Source organism: Dasypus novemcinctus, chromosome 5 (assembly GCF_030445035.2).
Source record: "Dasypus novemcinctus isolate mDasNov1 chromosome 5, mDasNov1.1.hap2, whole genome shotgun sequence".
NCBI lineage: Eukaryota > Metazoa > Chordata > Mammalia > Cingulata > Dasypodidae > Dasypus > Dasypus novemcinctus.
Genome location: NC_080677.1, coordinates 138,147,125 through 138,155,577, shown reverse-complemented (window position 1 = coordinate 138,155,577; position 8,453 = coordinate 138,147,125). Strand labels below are relative to the sequence as shown.

Here is an 8,453-nt window from a genome sequence, read left to right as displayed (position 1 = left end):
GCTGATGGATGATGGGATGAGGGGTCTGGAGTTAAGACCAACAGCATATCATGTCTTCCTGGAAATACCATCCAAGGAACTTTTGCATGGGAATTGAGAAGTTGGAGCTTGGCATCAACAGCTTTGCTCAAGAGGGAGAACCAAAAACTATTATTTTCACACTGTTATTTAAACATTTGTTCCTCAATTAAATCTTCTTTCTCATGCTAGTAAAATGTCCTTTGCACAGTCATATCAAAGGGCTGCGTCCGGTAGAAGTTTTGGAGCCATCCTCCTTGACAAGTATTACATTGAATCTTCCTTGAGTGTCTCCCTCCCTGGAAATGCATATCTTTGTTTGGTGCAGAGGTGCAGAAATGAATTTATTTATCTACTTCTGCTGATTATGTGGTCACCTTGATATTTCTATCCTAGTCATGCTCCTTGATTTAAAGGCATGAAAAATATAATAGATGAGATTGAGGGAAAAAATACTGAACACTAAATTTGATCAACAATAGAATTATTTGCTCTGGTCTTCTCTGGCCAAATAGAAGCAAGAACAGTTCCTAGTCATGCTAGTTATTTCAGACATTCAATAATGATTGGACTCAACAAACCAACGAAAGTTTTCCACAGTGTTTTAATATTCTCTGAAATTGTGTGGTGAACTGCAATCATTTGGTTTAGAGAAACCACCCAACTACAAAAGGCTTTTCTTTTAGTTGCTGCACTGCAGCTTTAAAGGCCCCAAGCAGCTCCCACACCCATCAAAGTGTCTGGAACTATTTCTTCAATTTGCTTTTTTGCTTTCAAGACATTAAAGAACACTTTCAAGTCAAACTTATAACAGGAGAATGTGAAAAAGAGTCTCTAAAGTGCCATCCTTGCTAAGTTGACCGAAGGGATTGTGTGGAAAAGCTTCCCGTTTCCCTTTTTAGTCTGAGAAGGGTGGAGGGGAAGCCTTGCAGGAGAGTGGCCTGTGGATCTGCTCCCCAAACCACCTTTCATCAGATGCCACCCCTTCCCCCACCTCCCTGTTTATGTTCTTCTCCAGTCCAGGGAGGCCCCTGAATTTTTCTTTAGCCTTTGTTTGCTAAAGGGAGGTTCAGGGCTTATGTAAAAATTGGCACCTAAGTCTAAAATAGTTTCCCGAGGAGGCAAGAACACAGGCCTCTGAAGAGAGCGAGGTCAGCTTTTAGGCTTTGCTTTAATTGTTGCTCTTGTAATCCTGAGATGTTGAATGCTTTTTTTTATTGCAGACATAGGCTGGGGAGACGAGCCTTTTTACAAACTAAGTACCCTGTTAAGCTTCTGAATGTTTTCACAAGACACCTCAGGGAATGTTGAGCTAGAGTAGCTTTTAGCCTCTCCGGTTTTTGTGGAAATTTGGCATTGTAAAGCCCCTCTTTCTGGCCATGGGAGCTCACAGCTTGTTGTTGGGGATTAGCCTGACAATAGAATGGAGTCAATATAGGTGATCCTCAAGAACGGTGTCCTTGCTGAAAATCCTATGACACAGCATTTAGGAAAGGGTGACTTGTTCTAATATGAGCATTCCAGTGAACACGAGTGCTACGTCTAGACTTGCTTACTCCATTGGACAACAGCCCAGCTAGCCAGTTCTGTAATTAAGGCCAATTTTACACATTGATAATATAGATAGTGCGTTGTCCTAAATAAATCTGTGGGCTGCCACCAGATCCTGGGAGGGGTGCCAGGAATACATTTTAAAAAGGAAAGGGGTTGGGGTGCCAGTTTTTAGAGTATGTATTTTTATGTAGGGCAGCAGGATGGGCTCGGCTCAAGGATGGCCATCTGTTGATATCTACTTGTAAGGGACCCACAGGGGCCACCTTGGAATGGAACACACAATATTGTGCATTGGTGGCCAGTGATTCTGGCCATCTTCATGGAAGCTGCCAGGAGTGTCCCTTTGGGATTTTTATTTTTATAACTCCATGTAAACAGCCTCAGGGTGTCTGATTTGATTGAAAGTTGCAGAAGAGTGTGTATAGACACTAAACATGTAGCTAATTTTATAGAAGAGGGAATATCATATATGGGAAAGATCAACGAACCACAAAGTGGACCAGCAGTTTGGTTGCCGTATACTGGTTGATTGACCTTTAAAAGAATTACTTAATTTGGTTTAATAAATGCTTCCTGAACATCCAATTTGTGTAAGCTCCTAGGAAAACAAGAATCAACAAAACAACATGTTTCCTTAGGAATCTCAATCTAAGGGGAGATACAGCTTATAAACAACTGGTCAGATGATGTCAAATAGCACCATAGATATACAATCACAAAGCAGTATATTTATAAAGTAGAAAAAACCCTTTGTAATGATCAAATCTATGAAACATGTGGGAAGCACCATAAAAGGAGTGATTAATTCTGATGAGAGATTTGGGGGAAGGTATCACAGAGGGGAATCCTTTTGAATTGGGCCTTAAAGATAGATGGTGAGTAGGGGAAGGGGGCAAAAAGAAGAAAAAAAAAAAGATAGATGGTGAGTAATCTAAATTAGTAATATTGCTGGAGGGCAGGGGCACAGGTAAGGGATCCTTGGAATCTCAGTTTCTGCATCTCTAGAAGGAAAGTGATGATCTCATGAGCGCTGTTTTATTTCAGCTAGTGTAGCTACACCAAAATGAACTATCAAGTATCTTCAGATGTAAGGACACCTGGAAGCACATTGCTCTTTGCAAGACTTTGGAAAAACTTTGGAGCTACATCAAATACTACTTTGTATTAGAATCTACTATGACAACCAGTGTCAGAAATCAAACTATGAGAAAAATGTATACAGAAACCTAAAATTGAGAAGACTCTGTTTATGAAGATTGTCATTCAATTTTAGACACAAAATACCTTGGTCTAACCTACAGAATTTCCAGTTTCCACAAAAACTTTAGTATATCACATCTGTTTCTGGTTAGAACCATCATTTAAATAAGTCAGAACATTCACTGTGGGTGTGTTGAATCTATTTTAAATTTAAAATGATTAAAAAATATAAAAATTATAATAAAAACAATGTATGCATATATGGTAGTTTGAAACTATATGTACCCCAGAAAAGCATGTTATTAAAATTAATCCACCCCTGTGGATGTGGACCCATTGTAAGTAAGATCTTGTGATAAGGATACTTTAGTTAAGGTGTGACCCCCACATTAAGGATGGATCTTAATCCTCTTATTGGAGTCTTTTATAAGAGAATGAAATTCAGAGAAAAAGAGAAAAAAAAAATGGAAGAAAAAAGCTGAAAGCAATGAAACTGGAAGAGAAGGGAGAGATCAGCAGATACTGCCATGTGCCTTGCCATGTGACAGAGGAGTCCAGGAACAATGGCAGTGTCACCTGATGAAGCCTTGATTTGGACATTTTTCTCAGCCTCAAAACTGTAAACTTATAAGCTAATGAATTCCCATTGTTAAAGCCAATGTATTTCATGATATCTGCTTTGAGCCACTTAGCAAACTAAAATGGAATATGTATTTAAAATTTAACTTTAAAACTGAATAACTGCTTTGATACAGCAGGACATTTGGACTCTAATTTTCATAGATCCATAAATAATTACACAAAAACTTATAGATCAGTGCTCACTTCAGCAGCACATATACTAAAATTAGAATAATACAGAGAAGATTAGCATGGCCCCTGAGCAAGGATGTCAAGCAAATTTGTGAAGCCTTCCATATTTTTAAAAGTCAGAGGCCAACTTCTTTGCTACTCCAAGAAAATCTGCCAGAAAAGCTTCCCAGAGTTCCAAGCAAGTGTCCCAGTCAACCTAAAATCAGCAACTTGACCAGTGGGAAGCATCAGGGCTACCTGAAAAGCTTTTTAAAAATACCCAAGGGCTGGCCTCTGATGAGCCCTCCTCCAGTAGCAAAGCCTGGGCTTAAAGTATTCTTAAAAACCTCCACAGGTAATTCTGATATAAGGTTCTAAAGGTAGGAACCGGTAGTTTAATGTAAAATCTATTTTTTTAAATTGCCCTTCTGTGCATTTGCTAATATAATAGGAAAATACAAACAACAACAACAACAACAAACCCAAACTTATAGATCAAACCCTTCTTCAGTTTCTCAAAATTTTGTGTGGTACGTCCACATGGATGTCTTTGCATCTGTCGTTCTGAGTCCCTCTCCCCAAAATAGTTAGACTGGATTAGGAGCAGCATAAGAATATGCAATTTTTAGTTCCATGGAGTGAACTTTCTACTGAATATAAAGTACTTCAGAGTTTTTATCACCCAGAGCTTTGAAAATTGTAATCAAGCTTTAAGAAGTTCACAAAAACCTAAGTTAAAGTGCTTGGTTAAATAGAGGCTTATTAATTATTAATATTACTTGAATTCAAATATATGTTAGGAAAAATATTGGACTACAAACATAGTTTTATACAATCACAGAAAAATATTAATAAATTATCTTGGAGGGTGCAAAAGTTTGAAGTTATTTTATGAATTCCAGAAAAAGATTATGTTCTTAAACGATTCTATTCCTGTGGGTGTAGTACCCTTTGTTTGCATTAAATTCAGTTGAGCGGCCTTTGATTAGATTATTTGATAAGGTTGATTTAGAGCTTTTGATCAGGCTATGTCCGTGAGGCATAAACCAGCTTGGGTCACCACCCTCTTGCTGGGTCTGATATAAACAGAGATGCAGAAAGAGAAAGGAAGCTGTCATATTTGACCCAGACATGTGAAAGAAAGGCCTCCAGGTTGTTTGCTCACAATCAGCTCAAGGAGCCAAGGCCCAGGGAGAGAGGAGCCATATATCTGATAGCTCACTGCTGAACTTGGGAAGAAAGCAGAGCAGATGAGACTGAGAGAGGAGGCCTGGAAAGAGACAAGACCTAAGCCTGTTTGCCCACAGCTGAGCTCCGGTTAATGGTAGATTCTGGAGGGGAAGGCAGAGGTAGGTGGCCATCTTCACCACGTGGCAGGACTCTAGGGTCAACAGTAGCTGACTTTGGAGAGAAAGCATATCTGATGATGCCTTGATTTGGACATTTGACTGCCTCAGAACTGTAAGCTTTTGCTCAAACAAAGTTCCCATTATAAAAGCCAACCCATTTCTTGTACTTTGCATTGGTAGCCCTGTGGTAAACTAAGATAGAAAGGATGGGATAAAACTACCAAGCCTTTGTTGCAAAGATTTATTTTTCTTATTTCACTCTGTGCAGTCAGGATCTACTATGCAAGCAAAAGGATAAGAACAAAAGGAGAAGGAACTGACATTGACCAAATGCTGGTTATGTGCCAAAGTTTGGGCCAGATACTTTACAAATGGTTTATCATTTAGCCCTCAAAACAATAATATGGGTAGTAATTGGCATTTTATATTACGGATGAATAATCTGAGACTCAGACAGATGAGACAATTTACTAAGAGGTATACAGTAAAAGAAATAAGGAAAGCTATGAACTCCTTCCTTGCAAATACTAGTCTCTGCCTGGCATAGCCGTCTCTCTCCTTTCCACTAGTTAATAATTCTAACTCTTTTTAAGATATTTGTATTAGAGAACTACACTCCCTGAAGACTTTCTTGACCCTCTAGGAGAAGTTAGGTGCTCATGCCATGGGATTTTGTCTTGTATCACCTTTAATTCTTACATCAGTGGTTCTCAAAGTATAACCCACAGACCTCTGGAGATTCCAGAGACCCTCCCAAGGGGGTCCACAGATAAAAACTATTTTCATAATAATGCTAACACATTCTTTGCCTTTTTCACTGTGTCGATATTTGCATTGATGGTACAAAAGCAATGGTGTGTAAACGTGCTGGGGCCTTAGCACTAATCAAAGATGGGCCATCAAACTATAGTACTAATCATTGCATTCTTACCATCATGCACATCCAGTAAAAGAAACAAAGATGTCAGTTCACTTAACAATGTTCTTGATGAAGTGGTGAGAACTATTAAATTCATTAAAGCTCAACTCTTGAGTAGACATCTTTTTAATATTCTGTGTGATAAAATGGGAAGTATACATAAAACATTTCTGCAGCATATGAAAGTATGATAGTTGTCTTTTAAAAAGCACTTTGTGATTGAGTTGCTGATTAAACTAGCTGCTTTTTTCATGAAACTCCGTTTTTTCTTGAAAGAACAATTGACAGATAAACTATGGTTATTCAGACTTTGGAATTTGGCAGACTTTTTTTTTTTAAATGAATAAAGTAAACCTGTCACTTAAAGGAAAACAATGGACAATGTTTGTTGGCAATAATAAAATTCAATATTTCAAGTGGAAGCTAGAAATTTGGGAAAATTTAATTTGCCACCATGACCTTGAGAGCTTCCTAATACTTAAAGAATTTTCTGATAAGATCAGTAGAAATACTAACAACTGTAATTGTTTGGTAGTATATAATGAAACGAGCCTGTATTTGGAAGATCTGCATAACTCAGTAAATAACCAATGTATGAGCGTACAAAAATCATGGATGTGTAAAAGGACCCATTCAAATTAGTTGATAGACCAATGGATTTTATTGGAACAAAATACACATTGCACTTGGCCTATGACAAATGACTACCTGTCAAATTTTGAAGTTTCCAAAAAGAATATCTATGGTTGTCTGAAAGGCAATTAAAATACTCCTCCCCTTTCCAACTACATATCTGTATGAAGTTGGATTTTCTTCATAGACAGAAACAACATATCACAACAGATGGAATGCAGAAGCATATATGAGAATCCAGTCATCTTCTATTAAGCCAGAATTTAGAGAGATTTGTGCCAATATAAAACAATGTCACTTTTCTCAGTATTTTTAATGAGTTTTGGAAAACAGAACTATTTTCCAAAAGAATGTCATTTAAAAATATGTATAAATAAAATATTTATGTGAATATTTCATGAATTCTTAAATATATCTTTTTTAAAAATTCCATCTTAATTTCTAATACAGCAAATAGTGATCTATGTAACCCACATAGAGCAAAGCTCTTTGGGGTCCTCTATAGTTTTTAAGAGTGAAAGTGTCATGTAACCAAAATACTTGAGGACTGCAGCTTACATAACTGCTTGTATTTTGATAGGTTATAAGTTCAGTGGACGTGGACTGTTCTGTTTCTATTCATCATTGTACCCCCAATATTAATTAATATTTTCTGAATACATTAAGGCATTTGACTCTAAATTCCACTTATTCTGATTAAATGAGAAAATCAACACCACAGTCATATTGAGTTCTTCCACTTTAGGTGGGACAGTGTTAAAGGCATTGGAGAGTTGAAAATAAACAGTTTGGGTGTCAACTACTAAAAAACCAAGATGCTTTCCTTCTACTATTTCTTCCTCCTTTAACTCCTCCACAAACTCAACTTTACCATTCTTTGGTTTTCCAACCGCTTTGAGGATTGCTTATAGAACCAGTGTAGGCAGTTGCATTGAAGAACAAGGAAATAAACATCTATGTTTCAGCATCATTTTTTAAAGAACTCATTCCTCCCCACTGTGTGTTTGTTGTGTCTCTTTACATAACATCAGTGGTTCAAGAGAGAATATTGTTCCTGTGTGTCACATATCTAATTCCCTTGGATTTTATCATCAGCAACTATATCCCATGTACTATCAGGCAATAGAGCAAAGTTTGCATTAAACAACGAACCTCTTTACTTTAGAAAATAATACCTGTGGTGTTTTCTCTTTGACTTAAATATGTACTTTCTCTTTGACACTTTTTAAAAGGGTCTTTGAGATCAAAGATTTTCATGTAACACCTGTTCCAACATTATTTTCAATTGCTATTGACCCATTCTTTGAGATTTCTCTTTTATGCAGGTGCTTATTTTAAAAGTTAGATTATAGTATTAAACTTAACAAAACCAATGAATATATGTATTCATGTGAAGATGTATGTACACGTAAACACAAGTATATAGTTTTGTGGAGCACATTTTTCAGAAATCTTAAATCCCAGGCTGCTATCATGCTGAGTTATAAATTCTTTCTTGACAATCTTTTACTAACAGTAAACTGAATAACTGCAAAAAAAAAAAAAAAAGGAAACATATATTAATAAATATGTTTCACCTGAAAAATTGCTAGTGCCTATTTGAGTTTCTTCCATATTGAGTCAAATATATAGAAAAAAGCCCAAGTTCAGAATCATGATGCCTTTCAAAGGTCTTGATTAAAGAAAAAGCAAATAGGTTAACCATATGTAACACCAGAGAAAAATCCTACATTGGTTAGTCTACCAATACCTGGTTTAAATATTGTATATTAGTCAGCCAAAAGGGCGCTGATACAAAATATCGGAAATTGTTTGGTTTTTATAAAGGGTATTTATTTGGGGTGGGAACTTACAGATACCAGGCCATAAAGCATAAGTTACTTCCCTTACCAAAGTCTATTTTCACGTGTTGGAGCGAGATGGCTGCTGACTCTGCCAGGGTTCAGGCTTCCTGGATTCCTCTGGGCTCAGCTCCTCTGTTTTCTCCA

At 37.0% G+C, this 8,453-nt stretch overlaps 1 non-coding gene across 1 annotated transcript; it reads left to right on the top strand.

The window, feature by feature from the left end:
* Positions 1 to 3,589: 3,589 nt before the first annotated feature.
* Positions 3,590 to 3,696, top strand: LOC111764170 (U6 spliceosomal RNA). The gene has a single exon (XR_002796855.1). It is a non-coding gene; the product is annotated as a U6 spliceosomal RNA (small nuclear RNA).
* Positions 3,697 to 8,453: the final 4,757 nt, after the last annotated feature.